This window comes from Myiozetetes cayanensis, unplaced genomic scaffold (genome assembly GCF_022539395.1).
Source record: "Myiozetetes cayanensis isolate MyiCay16 unplaced genomic scaffold, myiCay2020 scf12, whole genome shotgun sequence".
NCBI classification, from domain to species: Eukaryota; Metazoa; Chordata; class Aves; order Passeriformes; family Tyrannidae; genus Myiozetetes; species Myiozetetes cayanensis.
The window spans coordinates 23,604,501-23,621,316 of record NW_026086826.1 but is presented as its reverse complement, the minus strand read 5'-3'; positions in this window follow the sequence as shown (position 1 = coordinate 23,621,316).

Sequence of the window (16,816 nt, the reverse complement as noted above, 5' to 3'; positions counted from 1 at the left end):
TTAATGGTAATTCTCCAAGCTTGTTCTCCCATCTTATTAGAAATAACACTTTCTTTTTTGCCATGTATGATGAGGTAATAAGTCTGGATACTGAATTGAAATTAGAATTGGAGGAATGGTAAAGGCGAACACAAACAGAGGATTCTAGTTTTAAAAAAATGTTTATCTGGTCCTCTGTAAATCTCCACAGGTTTCTGTGAAGTGAATTAATGAAAACAAATGACTACCATCGTTATTATTTTATAACCTGAAAATGCATTTTTGGGTCAACTATATCTGTGGGTTTAATAATTGCAAAAATAAACTTTTTTTCCTTCTTAAACAAAGGGAGTGGTTTGTTTGTTTTGCCTCCTCTTAGAATGGATGGAAATATGAATTAGTACTTAACTGTCCTCAGTGTAAACAGGGTTTTATGAATAGGCATTATCTGTTGGATTTCAATTACCAAAGAGCTGTTGCTTACAAAAGTGTTTGCAGAAACATTGCAGTCTGTGCTACAAAACTGTCTGGTTTTATTATGTAAAAAAATTGTATCTTGCATCTTATTTTTGTTATACATTTCAATATTATTTTGTATTACTGTCCGCTTTTTGTTAATTATGTATTTAAAATTAATGGAGGAATTGATCTTCTGTTGACAGTCCACATGGAAAAAAGAGGAATGGCAAAAGTAATTACAGACAATTAGAGATCTTTTAAAAATTCTTCAATTATATAAAAGCGAAGGAAATTCATATGCAAATGGAATCCACTGGCACTGAAAAGGAAGGTGGGTACAATGTAATTGCAGAGAAGCTGCACAGCAGCAGCAGGATAATGACAGAGAAATATAAATGCTTTATATTGCTTTATAAAGCTCTATAAATGTTAATCCAATAAAACTGAGGGAAGACAGCTTGAAATGCAGCCCCTTGGGCAGGTGATGGCTAAGCAATATCCTTGAAAAACACTGTGTGCCTTGGTATGAGAGCTCATTTATTCACATGTACGTGTTAACTCTCATCAAAACCACCTCTCAAAGCTCTGAGCCAATAGATAATATTTATACAATGCTCTTTTATGTTGCAACTAAAGTGCAGAGTCCAGAAATCAAATTCCAGGGACACGGCCTTTCCTTCAGCACAACCCACTGCACTGAGCTTCGCTTCAGGGATCGAAAGCAGTACAGATGAATCTGAACCTACAGACCCATACACAGTCCTAGAATTCAATACAGGCTTTGGACATTTCAGTCTGGACCTATTTAGGACTCATTTCTTTTTCAAAACCCTATTAGTATTCAACAGGCAGAGAACTGTTGCTATCTAAAATTTCCATGCATTGGCATTTTGAAATCAGAGACCCCTCAAGTTATCTGAATGATATAAGTGAATCAGCAGGAACTCAATATCCAGGTAATTAGGGCAACAGGGGTCTAATTAATGAAGAAACACTAGAGAGGAGCATAAATATAGTCTCTCAGTCAAGGAGACATGAACCATGCATGTTAAAGTAGCATAAAACCAGAAGATATGATCTGTCTTGTCACATGGAGCACAATTCAAAGGACCAGAGTGAGGGGCTTCCAGCTACATGATACAGACTGAGGCCCTACGAGGTTTTCTTCCTTGTTGATTCCAAGGGAAAGGACAAGAACTCCCATGAGACTAGATACTCACTGGAACACTAGACAGATAATGGACCAGAGAAGAAATCCCCACTGGTACAGCTGCTGGACTTCCATTACTAAGTATTTTGTTTCAGTCCATACTTCAGCTGGATACTGACCCCACAGGAGACACAACGTTGGTGATTTATTCCCACACAGCAAATCTGCCCAGGTTTTTGTTTCCTTGACACTTAAATATCTTGGCATTTTCAGGAGAATATCTTTATACAGTTCAGGCATAATTGTCCTGGACAAAGAACTGGAAAATGTTACAGTGACTAACATATGGGGGAGGGGAGGAGAAAACTCAAGGCATACGTCAAGATTAATTTGTTTACTTAGGCAGATATTATTATTATTAGGAAAATATTTAATCTGCACCTAAACAATCCGTCCTGCATAATTACTCTGGAGAGCACATTGCAAACGTTGGTACCCTGTTGAATCACTGCTGTGATTCAGACAGACCCAACTGCTGGTGCCTTTGTAGGAGCAGATTCAAATTCTGCAGAGAGCCCTTCTGCAGCACTAAGGGGTCTTATCTCAAAAAAAAAAAAAAGCGACTTTGTTTTGGATCCACATCTATTTTACACTGCACCTATATTAAGAGTTGTGTTTAATCCAATAACTTCAAAATCTTATAAAATACTGTGGTACCACCTTGTGGCAGCTTTTTAGATAGCTCTGTTGGCATTAAAAGTGTGAATGATTTTTAAAAATTAAAACAGAACAGCTAGCATTTGCTCTCCTTAAAGTTTTGAGCTGTGTTCAGAACCATCTGCATCCTCCTGACAATTAGAATACTTGATGTTTGAAGTAAATTTCAAATGTATTTCAGTGAATGCTGGATATAGGTGTTCCAACATTATTTGAAAACAGTTTTATATGCACATATATATATATATATATGTACATGTGTGTCTCTTTTTGAGGCACCGTGGTGCGATCTCCACCATAGATCTGTCAGGTAGGACTGACAGCTCAGGAAGCTGCAGAGAGCCTGCAGGCATCAGCAGCACAAGAGGGAACTAACAGACCTGGAGGAGCCCAGAGCACCCCTTGCAAATCTTGGGATTTGCAAGGAGAAGAAAGCCAGTGGGAGGTACAGAGACGTAATACAGGGAAGACAGCAGGTTCTGCTCTCATGATGTTAAGATTAGAAGGCATGAAAAGCTCTGGAAAGGTAAACTGATGTGTAACTGTGCAGCCGTGGTAAAAATGACCTATTGGAAAGAAAAACACAGAAATCCAGATGCTGCTAAGTGGACTGGAGGCATCACACTGAAAAAGCATCTATTTTAGGTGACCTGGCTGGGCCAGTAGCTAATTAGCCCCTCTGTACTCTCCTGGGTTTGAATCTTTTTAGAGACACCAAAGTATAACAAACAGTATTGTTTCAAGGACCTTTTGGTCTGCTTCTCCCACAAGCCATCTTCAGCCTCCTTTCCACATCACTGCAGGAAATGAGGCTTCTGCTCTTAAACAAGATGTACCACCTGTTTAGACTCTGTGCTTTAGTTAAGGTCCATCTCAGAGTACTGAAATTTAGGGACAAATTTATCTTACAGCTTTGACTGATTTGAAAACACAGAGCAGGAAGGAGAACTTCCCTTGTTTGAAAATGGAAGTTATCGTGTGTACAAGGAAGCTCTGGGCTTTTTCAAATTCACGCTTCAAATTTGAAGCAGCTCACCACACCCCAGCTCAAGCTCACACGTGCTCCTGTTTCATTCACTAACTACAAGCATCATTTTAATGTAAGAAAAGATTAAAAACTGGCGCAGAAATCAGACATGAATGACTCAATTTGAAGCAAGGGGTTTTGGCTCCTCAGAACTAGTTCTCCAGCATCCCACTTTTCAGTTTCCAGCTGAACCCCAAAAAGAAGAGCATTGAGATTGCATATTACACCTACTGATTGAGGTGGCAATGAAATATACAAAATATCAGATGTTTCCAGGTAAAACTGAAGAGAAAGCAGAAGGCTAAAATACAAAGCAATAGAAGACCTGAACAAAGGCTCTTACACCCTCTCAAAAAGACTCTCTGTTTAGATGCCTTCCTGTCACACTTATTATTTCCACCTAATGGCTGTGTTACCTCTCTACCTCAGGTTTAAAAAGATCACAGGAGAGTGCCCACCTGGCGATTAGAGCAATAAACCCACTCTCTCATGAAGCACTCTGATGGATACTACTTTCTGACAGAATAATCAGATATGAACTTTCAACTATCTTCTTCATTTTTAAAAGCTACCTTTTAAAGGCTCACACTACTGTCTTACCAGTGAATGTCACAGCCTGTTACTATGGTCAGATATTTTTCCACTAAGGAGGCACTTACGTACCTGGGACGTGTTTTCCAAACTCCCACGTATACTCTATAAGGCAACGTTGATTGTAACCTGTCAAACAATCTTCACAAATATCCATCATTTATGGTAGCTAATACACCTTGATGGTGTATTAAATAAGTCATAACTCATGACAAGAGAAGCAGCAGATATCTTCCCTTTGGAAGATATATCGAGCTAACTAAAGGAAGGTTTCTTAAACAGTTGCTTTAACCTCAGCACACTAAGCACCCATTTATCACTCTATGCTGTATGGTTGTAACAGATCACGTCACATGTCCTCTCCTCGAGAAAGAAGGCCAATTCAGAAGGTATTTAAACATTTGCTCACCTCCCAGCTGGCGAGGAGAAAGTCAAGTCCTCACTCTGAAGAAGCCTGAGGCAGAGAGGGAACGTTTTGAGAAAACACAGCATGACTATCCAAGGAGAACAGCTATGAAATCAAGTGCAACAGAAATAGACAGTTCGTCTGAAATAATTTTGGATATCAGATTAGATTTATACAAGAAGATAGGCAAAAACTCCATTTCCTTCAGCAGTGCTCCCACAGTCACGGGATTAGTGATAAGAGCACAGTGAAAGAGTTGATGGTATGTTGATATTCACTTGTATACACAGAACTGGAACTGAAAACTATGATGGCTCAGTAAGAGCCTTCAAACTCTGATACAGCTCTTCTATACTGCCTTGCAATTTTGGTTATATTCATGCTACAGAATGGGCTGAATACTCTCCCAGTGGGCTGGATAAGGAAGCTGTAAACCATCATACACCAGCCATCTGCAAAATGGGGGACAGTAAGGTGGTAGAGATGCAGAGTTGGAGGAGGCTTTGATCAGATGCAATTGTAATAGTTAACATTTTTGCTCTTAACTTATTTGTGCCTCCTTCCGCAGCTTCATGTGAAGAATCCTTTCAAGTTCAGATCCTGCAGTCAATATACAAATGAATAGCCTGGAAAAAACCTCTGTGTATTTCAAGGGATTAAACCTGGCCAGAACTTTTCAACAAAAACTAGGAGTGAACCCCCAGGTTTCCTAAAGAAAAATGTATGTTTCAAAAGGACTATCATGAAATTCTCAGGACCAGGTTGGAGGGGCAAGAATTAAAAAAAACCAACCTCTTTTCCTCATGACTGCAATATTTCCTTCCTCATTTGAAAGTAACCACTGATTCACAACCTGTTTGGATGTTTGGAAGTGCAACAGAGCACAGGGCAGTTGTCTCCAGATGCTGCTTATCTTGTGACTGAGGGGTGTCTGTCTGACAGACCGTTTGTCCCCAAATTTCCATTCCCCCCTCTTGCCTTTTCTCTTGATTTAGAGTGTATTGGTTTTTGAGGTCCTGATGATGCGATCCCCTGTCTGCCTCTGCCCACAGAGGCTCAGTGTTACTCAGCATGGGGTTAGACTTCATGGCCTTGTGTGCTTTTTTAGGTTTGTCTGACTTTTGGGAGGGTGATTGATATAGCACTCTGGCCCACATTTGAGCCACTCCATCTATATATAGATGCATACATGTGATATTTCCACAATTGCAGGTTTTGAGGCCCGTCTCAAAAAAAAACACCAAAAAACCCAAAAAGCCAACACAAAACCAACTCAAAGGAGAAGGAAGGTGGTGACTTGCATGGAAAGTTTCTGCCAACATGCCCAGCTATTAATGCATGCCTGCTGTGTTCTCCCCTCCTTGCCACTCCTGAATTGCCCATCCTGACCAAGTCTGGTACACAATCCCCTTTGCTGCTCAAAGACATCTTCTTAGTCTGAAAGTAAAACTCCAACTATGGCTTTTGCAGCTATGCTTTTTTAACAAGCTGTCATGAGAACACTGGAACCAGTAAAACCTGTTTTCTCTGGGGAAACTTGTGTCTTCTATTCTTAGTATCAAAAATTCTCACCCTGCTGTCACCCACCACTTCACCCTTACTTAAGGCTCCATTTCTTACACCCACATTTCACATCTTCTCCCACAGCCTGCAGAGGCACAGCACATGGTTTGGAGACACACTTGGGCCTCAGTGACCCAAGTCACTCAAGCACAGGCACCAAAATAAAACAAACACAAACTTTACCAAGGTTTAATTGGACAAAAAGAACAGTAAGTTTGCAGAAAAGTGGGCTCAGACAAGGTTCTGTACACGTTGCTTCAAAAAATTAAAGTTTACATTAGTTACCAGCAGGGGACAGCAAGGCTTTATACATATAGAGAGATGGAATCTGCCTTTCTGCTCTGAGAGAAGAGACTGTTCAGTGTTTAGACACCACTGGGCAAAGGCTTCCAAAAAGAAAGTCAAGAGTGCACAGAAATGTGCTCCAGAGGCAAAGATCTCTTGAGAAATGACTGAGCTGTACACTTGCACAGCTATTACACCATCTGGATACAGAAAGTCTCAATTCTTAAACCTGGTTGCCCTTTAAGCACTGTGCTGAAATTCAGCCAGAAATGTGGGATAATAATAGTAAAAACCTGGAGTACGGATCACAAGGCTCCATCTTAGATTAGAAATGCAATACCTTATTTTATTTAAGCCAAAATATCCGGGGAATTTTTTTTTTTTAAATAAAGATATGTAGCACTATTTTACATGCTGAATGGGTTCCTACTTGCCCTTAGTTGCTATTTTAGGTTGCTATTACAGGTTCAGCGTCATAACTGACAGCCTTATACCTTCAATGTTTTTTACTTGCAGGGACAGTATACACTATATTTAGGCAGCTGCCTCATACTCTGGTTCTTTGGATGGGGAAGAAGTTTAGAAATGCATACAGTCACGTCTGATCATAGCTGTCCTTTTCCATTACTTCATATTCCATAAGATTTGATGACACTTTACCACCAAGGAATGACATCATTTATATGGTCCCCCATCACAAACTAAAAAAACCTGGCAGTACGCATTTTTAAAAATCAGGACAAAGGGCTTCTTCTTTGAAGGACCAGTGAAAATCAAGAATTCTTCTTTTAAACCTTGGCAAATGAGAAAAAGAGCCCTTTTTGAAAAACTGTCAATATGACATTTTTACTTTGTTAAAAATGTTTTCCAAAAATATTTACTACCCTGTAAAATTCTCAAAATACTGAAAAATGATTTGGACCATCTCCAAATAGCTATCAGCATATGAATGTGCTAGAGATAGTTAAAATACGGTCTCATTTGAAAAGAATTCTGCAGAATTAAAAAAGGAAATATATTCCCACTCTTTATGTACAAAATTACATTCTTCCTAATACAGGAACTGTTCACACATCACCCATAGTAAGTGGGTCCTAGACCAACAGACCATACCCCAAAAATATGTATTTAAAATATATATTCTCTACACACAAATGTGTATTTTCTGCATTCCAAATGTGATAGGCAGCTCATTTTTGTATTTTGATCATTCACATGGAAAGGTAGTAATATCCTTGCACATAAAGTGGGACATAAATACCATCTCCTACGTAATTTTGATTTCCATGTGTTATAACGATCATTTCCAAATTTAAAGCGCTTACAGAAAGAGCCAGATTCGGGGCCCAGCAATCTCCTTGCCAGTAAAGGAGCAAAGAAATTAAATCTATTTAATTTGTCATGGAACAGATCAACAAATAATGTCAGCATAACCTATAATAGAATTTGAAATACAAAAGCAAAACCAGTTCAAACTAGAATGAGACACTTGTTAATGACAAGACCATGTCAAGTTGTATTAGACCAGTAATAGACTCCAAATCCAAACTAAATAGCATTCTAAAGAATGCTTTACTTGCATGCATTTCTAAATCTTTTACTTTGCAGCATGTCAAACTAGGTCATCAAGGTCTTTTAGGGGTTTAAAAATCTCTGAATCTATGCATGAACTTACTTTGCCAGTATTTTTCAGCCCTTTAGAATCTTCTCATTTACTTCTGTCATCTGACATCCAGAATCACTGTGGAGATTTCTATAAACCTCATAAACCTCCTAACTCCTCACGTGGACTTCAGAATGAGCAGAATCAGTTGCTGGTTTATTGCTACTCATGAGGTACATTAAACTGTAGGATTGTGCCTGTTGTCTGTTTTTCCACAAGTAAATCCTTTTTCATGTAAGCTGAGTGTACTGACATTAATCAAATAACGCTCAAAAAGAGAGAACACAGAACACCCTGGCTGTTGGACATTTATTCTCTGATATACACTGGTTGCTATTAACAGCTAGAAACAGTCTTAAACTTCTGGCAGTTGTGCTGTTTCGCTGTCAACAGGGTTTGCAAGAACATGAAAATCATACCAATGATTAATGACCTCAGTTAAGGAGCATTCCTAGAGCTACATTTTTGCAGATCCCAGTGAAGTCAGTTGAAGGTCTGAGGGCTGAACAACTACAGGAACAGAACCAAGTCATGTTACCAAGGGATCTTATTTCTTAGAGACTTTATCTTTCCCTAATTATCTGAAGTGAGAAAATAAACTATGGGTTTACTATAAAAGTACATAAGGATGACCAGATTATGATGCATTTAATACAGAAGGGAATGCATAGAAATGTATCTAAGTTTTATAAATTCACTACAAATGGAGTCATAGTCCTATTAACCAGGATAGTCTTGTCCCCACTGTGTCTAATTAAAAACCAAACCACAAAACCCACACAAATACTCAGTAATGGCTGACATTCTCTTTAAGCCTTTCTGTAGTCTCATCTAAAGCAAAAGTTCAGGAACTCAATAGTATCTGTAGACATATTCATAAGACTGAAAGCCATAGCAGTTTAGTGTGCTGATCATCTTTTCTCTTTCCTTAGCCATTGTGTTATCTTTGGCAAGTCTGTATGTAGGAAATGCTTTAAACCCTTCCCTCAGCAATGCAGAGCTTTTGGACATGGCAAACATTAAAGAGACAGAAAGAAGAGAAATCCTAAGGCCTTTGTGACTTGGTGAATATGTATATTTTAACCTTTCAATACTTCTGTGAGGAGGGAGACAGAAGAAATTTAAGAGGGAAGCATTAACTTTCAAGCCCAGGAAAGTGGACATGATGCTGCCATGTCAGTTCATTTAGTGTATCTTATTTCTCTTTTCTTGAAATTACTGATTTGTATGGACACTCAAAATAACCTTGTTTAAATATGCCACAAAACATGTCACTTTTTCCAGAAAAAAGTGTAGATGGACACAGACAGGTCTCTGTAGATGGAAGGCTAGAGATGGGACACTAGCAAACATTTGCTTAATTTTGTGATGGGAATATAATCCCTTTCATCCTTTGTATTTGGATTTTCTTCGGGTTTTTTTCATTAACTATTTTTATAAAAATATTTCATTTTCCAAACACATTTTTCTCACATTGAAACGGCATTAATGAAATGGGACCTCGCTAATTTTTTTTTTTTCAAATTTTAGTTAGTACTTGAAAAAAATAAATGACATTGTCGTGAAGGTCTGCTAAATGGTGTGAACGTGTTCTGCCGCCTCATTCACTTAGAGGGAAGGGGGTTATAAATACTGATGTTGTAAATTCGTTTATTTGAGTTCTTCAATTAAACAAACAAAGTGTTTAGTAAGCAAATGCTGATTTAGTCATGAGAGGAGACAGTACGTAAGAGGGGCTTTGGGTCTGTCTGTCTGTCAGGAGCGTGTGGTTATGTGGGACGTACGTCGCGAACGCGCTTTTTTCAGACTCCTTGTCCCCCATTTCCTTTTTCCTGTTTGGTCTCCCCTGTGCAGGGCGCTGGGTGGAAGTTGTCTGCTTCCACTTTTGAAGGACTGACTAATCAGTTGAGATTCTTAGTCATTTCAGTCGATATTTGTAATCTCATGGTGAGATTCATTTAAAAAAAAAAAAAAAAAAAAAAAGCTGTGTGGGCAGAAAACCTCCAGGACCTCTCAGAGACTCTGTTTTGATGACGGGACATTGTAGCAGCATGGAGGAAGTACAGTCTCCCCACAGTCAGCTCTTTAAGTAAAGCAGTTGAGGGTGTAAATAAGGAAAGCGGTAAACATAGTCATGCTATGTGTATCTAAAAGCTGTAGAAAAGGAAACAGGAAAGGGGGGAAAAGCACTTTACTGGTTTTTAATTATCTAAGGAGCAATAAAGCAAAAGGAGAAAAGACATTTTAAAAGATGTTCCCCAAAAGCAAAGTAAACGAGGTCATTGCTAACTGTGATGCAGGGTCAGTCTGTCTGAAGCTGCCAAATATTCTATGTGCTTTGGCATTGTTCATGCTCTGAGCAAACCACTTAGAAAAATCCAGTCAAAACCAGACCAAGTACCTTAGACAGCTTCGTAAAACTTATCAATTCACTCCAGATCCACAGGCTGAATTAACAGCCTTTTGAGTTCAGTTTTCCTGTCCCAGGCTGGACATCATAATCTGAACAAAACTCCCTAATAAACACCAGCCCTTAGCTCAGGGGCTGTGTGAAATGCAGAAATCCCAACATTCTGATCATAAAACTCAAAATTAGTCTTTGCTTACATGAAGCTATGCCAAGGTTCATTTTGCTTTTCCTCATTACTAAGTTTTTTGTTGGATCTAGGTTGTTCTACCTCCAGCACATCTGCTAAATCCCCACAATGCCTTTCTTCTGGCTTCTGTTCTCACCACTTAGCCCACACTCAGTGACATATTGCCATCTGACATCCCCTCATGAGCCACCTATCTTCACTTGTCACTTCAGGAGACCACAGGGTTTCCACAGGTCCTAGGCTGTACTTGCCAATGCTGCCTAGACTTTTCAGACATCGTGCTATATTTCACATGGGAGTAGATACTCATGCCTGGGTGATTGATAAGAACCCAGAAAGAATAAGTTTTGCTCTAACTCACACAGGAAATCCATGGCAGACCCAGTTTACTTAAGTGTCATTCCACAACTCTGTGACCCCTGATACTGCTGCAATGAAACTTGTTTAAACTGATCACCCCTTTCTGGTGGTGAGAAACGCCTTCAGTTTATACACCCTTTAACACCAAGCAACCCACACTTTATCTTCCAACCACAGCAGTATGACTTCTTAGCTATTTTTGTACCCAACATTTGATCTACTTCCTTCTCCTGTTCTATCATGTTCTGTTCTCTTGTCATGTACTGTTCTCACTGCTGTAGCAGTAAATACTGCTGATGTGTGACCAACATACGTATTATGGATACACCGAAACACCAAGTTGCATATCTGCCAACCTAACGTTCTAGCATCATGCATTCAAGTGGGCTCTCCAGCAGTGAAACTCTACCTACCTGACATATTGAAATTTTATCTACAGAACAATAGTTATGAGCCAAATAAAACCAGACAGAAAGGCGTTTGAACTCAAAATATACAAGTCTGAATTCCTGTAATTGTTTTGAGGTGGCAAGCTGGTCTGCTTTTCTCTCTTATATCTGCACAAGGCCATGTTTTCACCAATTCCAAATGTCTTCAATCTGCTTTTACATTTAGGCAGGTGTACAAGTACATCCAGTGAACTAATAGGAGACTGAGCTCAACAGTTTTCAGAGTACTACTGACCGGTGTCTTCTGTAAGTCGAAGGAGAAACAGCTGGAACATCACAAAACTCTGTGACAAAGCCAAAAAACAAAACAAAACAAGGCAGAAGTATTAAGGAGGAATAAAATTCGCATGTTAGAGAGCACATTACCAGATTTAGAAGGCTATTTCATGCTAAAAAGTGCCAGTTAAGGTTAAAACCTCATCTTATAAGGGGCAAGTAACATCCTTTCAACACTTCAGCTCAGATCTGGAACTAGACAAAGTCAAATATCACATGATGATGCTTCACAAAGGTCAACATGAATCTATGTGTAGGTTTCTATAAGTAGCTGCATCTAGTTTTCATTTAATTCTGTTAATGTTAAAATAATTTTCAGAGGGTCAGTGGTGCTGATGGCTACGCGAAGCATTCAATGAAATCTCTTTGTTGATCTGAGATAACACTGCAGCCTCACAGCCGGCAACAGGACCCACAAAGCCAAGCCAGTTTGAGACTACCACTATTATACAACCTATAACTCTGTTTCCCCAAAATTCTCTGCTTTTGGATAATTGTTTCTTCACAGAAACTTCAAAGAGATCACAATTCAGGGAGATGCTCAATCAAAAAGCACCTGGGTTCAACATTTGCAGGTCCAAGGCCCAAAGAATACAGCATCATCTAGCATTTTGGGGTTGGTTTGTTTGTTTTGGGTTTTTCTTAAACCTGCATCAGTGATGCTAAGGAGTGATCCAGATTACATGTCAGCAGTTTTTCCAGGAACTCATAACTACCTTTTCTCATTGCAAATGTAGACTGGTATACACTGGGACTTAAGATGAATGTGTTTCAGAACGTGGTGTTCTGGACAAACTTCTTTGCTATGGTGCTATTAATTTATTTTTTTTTATTAGAACTTCAGTGAAATAAAAAAAGAAGTTTCCTCTGTTTTTGTATTATGTAAAATATACATCTATTTATAAATAGTAAACAACTATCCAGAACCCCATGTTAAACAAATTACATGATTTTCTATGCCTACCCAGCACTCTGCCAGCTCTGTAGTGCTGAAACTAAGTTCTGTTATTCCCAGACCTTGAGGACCCGGGATTGCCAGCACCATGGAACGGAGAAGGAAATCACAAGAGGTTTGTACACCCACCTTTACCCTGTGTAAGTGTGCAAACAGCACCAGCTACCATCGTGCCTGTCAGTACCGGATCAAAGACTCTTTCCCAGGTTTAATGACAACGGAGCCAAACTGAACAAATTTGCATCTCCTCTGACAGATGCTGCACCTTCCTCGTGCTCATGCTCTGAGCTGGAACAGTGTGACAGTATCTGTGCAGTAAGGAGTTTAAAAAAAAAAAGTGTGCCATCTCTGCACTCACACTGGCTTCTGAAATTCTTTACTGTTCACCAGTACTCAGTGAGCTCACCCCTAAGCATGAAAGCTCATTAATGTAACAGGTCACAGAGGGTGCCTTTTGGCCTTTCCTCTGCCATACAGCTTCCAAATACTTTCCCCTTCTACTCGAGGACAGACATGGTATTATTTGGTGTTCCTTGTGAGGTTGCCTATGTGGCCTACCCTTGACAAATGGTTAACACATTAAAATAAGAATGCATATACAACCTTTACTCAAAAATGGTCTTGCTTAAGAGAAAAACAATCTCCATCAGCCAGGTTCAACAGTGACTGGGGAATTACAAGGTCATTGATTGAGCTGGATTTTTGATAATGAAACATAAAATTTGTCTCAAATTATGTCGAGAGAGTTTTCTCATTAATATTGGTGCAAATCAGTTTTTTTAAGTAGAATTTTGTAATTAAACACACTGAAGAACTCCAAGTTTGTCTTCTAAGAATGATGAATAAACTTCCTAGTGCTACTCTAGCAGTATTACAGATTTCTTAGAGCCTATGTCCAAGTGACTTCCTTTTATCTGCTTCTGAAATAAGATGAGTGTTTTTCACTGTCAGGGTGAGCTCTCAGCAATCACTTAATTGTAATTACAGAGCATCCTACAGTTCTGCTGATGTTGCATAAAACTTCCTCACCTGCCTCTGCAACAAAAATGTTCTGCAATAAGCTAGTACTCAGCAGAGATCCCACCAAAGGCAGTCAGACTCGTTTATGTAGAAGAAGAGAAGGGGAATGTGATACTGCTATGCAGGTGCTTTGTGTAGGTGACAGTTTATTCCGAAGAATCACGGTCTTGGGTTTATTCTAAATCTTGGTTATGCCCTCCCTACCACATCTGGCTGGCCATTGTGACAGTGAAAAGGAATCAGTTAACTTTGAGAAGGACTGATAAACACTGCACAGACAGCGGAAAACCACTCATTCATAAGTGATTTCCTTCTGCCAGCCCCTGGGGATAGCAACTGCAGAGGCACTGGTGGCCACAGGTGCTCCAGTTGTTTCTGAAACCATGCACAAGAGGAATGCCTTAAAGGTTTTGCCTGAATTCTAGAACAAACACATTTATGCAGGCTGGATTTTCTGTATCACTCCTGGAGCCAGTATGTGGCAACAAGAGATCTCACTACCATCCTCAAAAGACTGGGAGGTTTAAAACTGCATCTTTTTTTTCCTGAAATCTCATTTCACTTATTCTTGGCAAATTTTCCATTTGGGACAGTACTGAGCTTTCATTGTCATTTTCATGGAAAACTTTGTGAACATGAAGTTTCAAGTTAAACTCAACTATCAAGTTTAGGGAGAAAATGAATATAACAGCTTCTTCCTCATCTCACTGAAGTCTATTGCCTTGAAAAAACACAGGGTTGGGGCTCATTCCACAGCCCAGTGGCAGGTTCTATGGGAGAACTGCCCTCTCAATCTTTTATTCCATCATTTTTTCCTTCTCACCAGCTCCTTTGTTTCAGTTTCCTCTCACCGTTACCTCACCCACTGCCCTTCTGCACCCTGCCATCTTCTTGACATTCACATGCAGCACTGACAGATAGAGAGGCTGAAATGATCTCTAGCACTGACAGAGATGCTTCGTAGAAAGAAGGGAATGAAAAGCAAAAGCTGATGAACGTAAGGGGAAAAGAATCCAGATAAACTACAGGTCCAGTGTGATACATAAAAATATACTTTTTTAGGCAATTTTATTATTTGCTTCTTTGTCTTGACGTTAGCCCTCACTTCGTTTCTTGAAAACATGAGCAGCATACACAGTATGGAAAAAATGGACAAGAAGTCTCTAGAGAGATTCATTAAAGTTGTACGTGCTCCTCCTTCTTTTATGAATACGAGGTTTAACACAAGTTTGGCAGAAAGGAAACAGGTGTGAGTATGAGCCAGTGAAAGCAAGAAAGTAAAATTCACAGAAATTACGTCTGCAGAAATAGCAGAATAGTCTGTTCTTCACCTGAGCCATTCAGCTGATAGATCTGGTAAACGGAATCCTCGTTCAATCACAAAGCATGAGTGCCGCAAAATACGCACTCCACGTGCTGTAACGTTTGGAGGTCTGTGTTGAGTTTCTCAGGTTCAAAGATCGTATTTTTCCAACTGTTTTGCTCTGTGACTGGAAACCACATGGAGCCTCGGGCTCTGTAATACCGCAGCTCCCTAATATTTGGGACGTTCCATAGCAACCCACAGTGAGACTAAACCGGATGACAAGTGAAAGTGGTGCTGGTTATTCAATGAACGTAAGAGGAATCAAAAAGAGGTTGGCTTGTAAAATACAAATCTTGCTACAACAGCAGATGAAAGAAGTTAAAAAAAGAGAACAATATGCTGTGTTCTGAGCTTCAAATGACGCAAATTAATGTTGTTAGGTCTCTCTTTTATTACAACCTGACTTTAGAGGGTTATTTGCATGAACCATGAGAATACAGAAAGGATCTTTAAATATTCATCAAGGTTCATTGTAGCTTTCTGTTTGGCAGATTCTATTTATACCATCCTTGATGGCCAAAGTTAGAGTGGCCATGTCATACAGAATGTCATTTTACACATTTTCCCCCTCCCCAGCAGTAATAAGACTTCCTGATTTTGTCATTTTCCAATCAGCAATATTTGTTTATGTGAGGAGGAAGCTGCCACATGCAAGATCCTAAGCAAAATATAACCAAACAAAGTCAGGACTATGGGAAAGGTTTCCCCATGGGAGACAATCCAGTTATTCATAACCAATTCTTATATGAAAAATAAGTGGCATGACATGCCAATTCACTAGAGGAAAAGAACCATAAAGCAGGGTAATGTCCTGCCATTTCCTATTGGTAGGAATTTCTCCTATTGGTTGGAGAAATTTTACAGTTAATCTTTCACTATGTATCTGAGTCCCGGTGCAAGTGAAGTCCTATTTATTATTCAGCTCAGAAGTTAGTTTTCTTATTTCCTGAGTTGTTGCCTTTACTTATTTTGGTTATAGATCCCAACTTTTACATTAAAAAGTTCTGGGACTTCTCTACACTCTTAAGAGAGCAAAAAACCCTTGAGTTTCACCCTTCTGAATAACAGCAATGAGGAAGTGAGAACTAAAAAGAAAGAGCTTCCAAGACGAGGGAAGTGTCTCTTACCATTACAATTAAGGGGGAGGTTTGGCAGCATCATTCCAGCTCCATGGATTTTAATTCAAACTACATCATTACCTGATTTGATTTTTTCATTAAGAGTAAAAAACTGGAGGGGGGGGTATTCTGCAGTTTTCAGAAAAACAAATGCAGTAAGCATTAGCATTTCAAGGATATTAACACATGAAAAAAGAGAATGTAATGCACAAAAACTCAGGTCACCCTCCATTTCCTTCGCTTACTGTGGCTATTCCTACGTTAAGTGAGCTCACAGTAAAACTGAAAAATGTAATCAGATTCTAAGTAAATCTAGGAAAATTACCCCTATGCCTCTATATAGAATAATACTTGTATTATAGTTTATTTTCTAACACAACAGTTCTGTGCAGTGTTTGTCACTGACACAGTGTGTTCCAATACATTGCTTGAGTGTTAGATATGACAAGGTTTAAATGAAAACCAAGAACAAACTGTATTTGAGAGGAAACTTGGCAACTTGGAAGTTGTAAAGCTGCTTTTAGGTAACATTATTAATATACATATTAGCAACTACAAATATTTCCTAACAGGTGTGTATTAATCAGATCTGCTGCAAACATTCTGATGTTATGTATCATGTATGGAAAGGGAAAAGCCACTCTATTATTACATTTAAATGGATACTGGAGATAATGTAAAGTTATATATACACACACATACATATGTTTTTACAGGTACCTTACACTCTTAAGAAACAAAAATATATTTAGAAGTCTCTTTTACTTCCTTTTAGCACTTGCCTAGGCAGTGCCAACCAATAGAACAGCTATCTTTATGTCCTTATAAAGGGTTG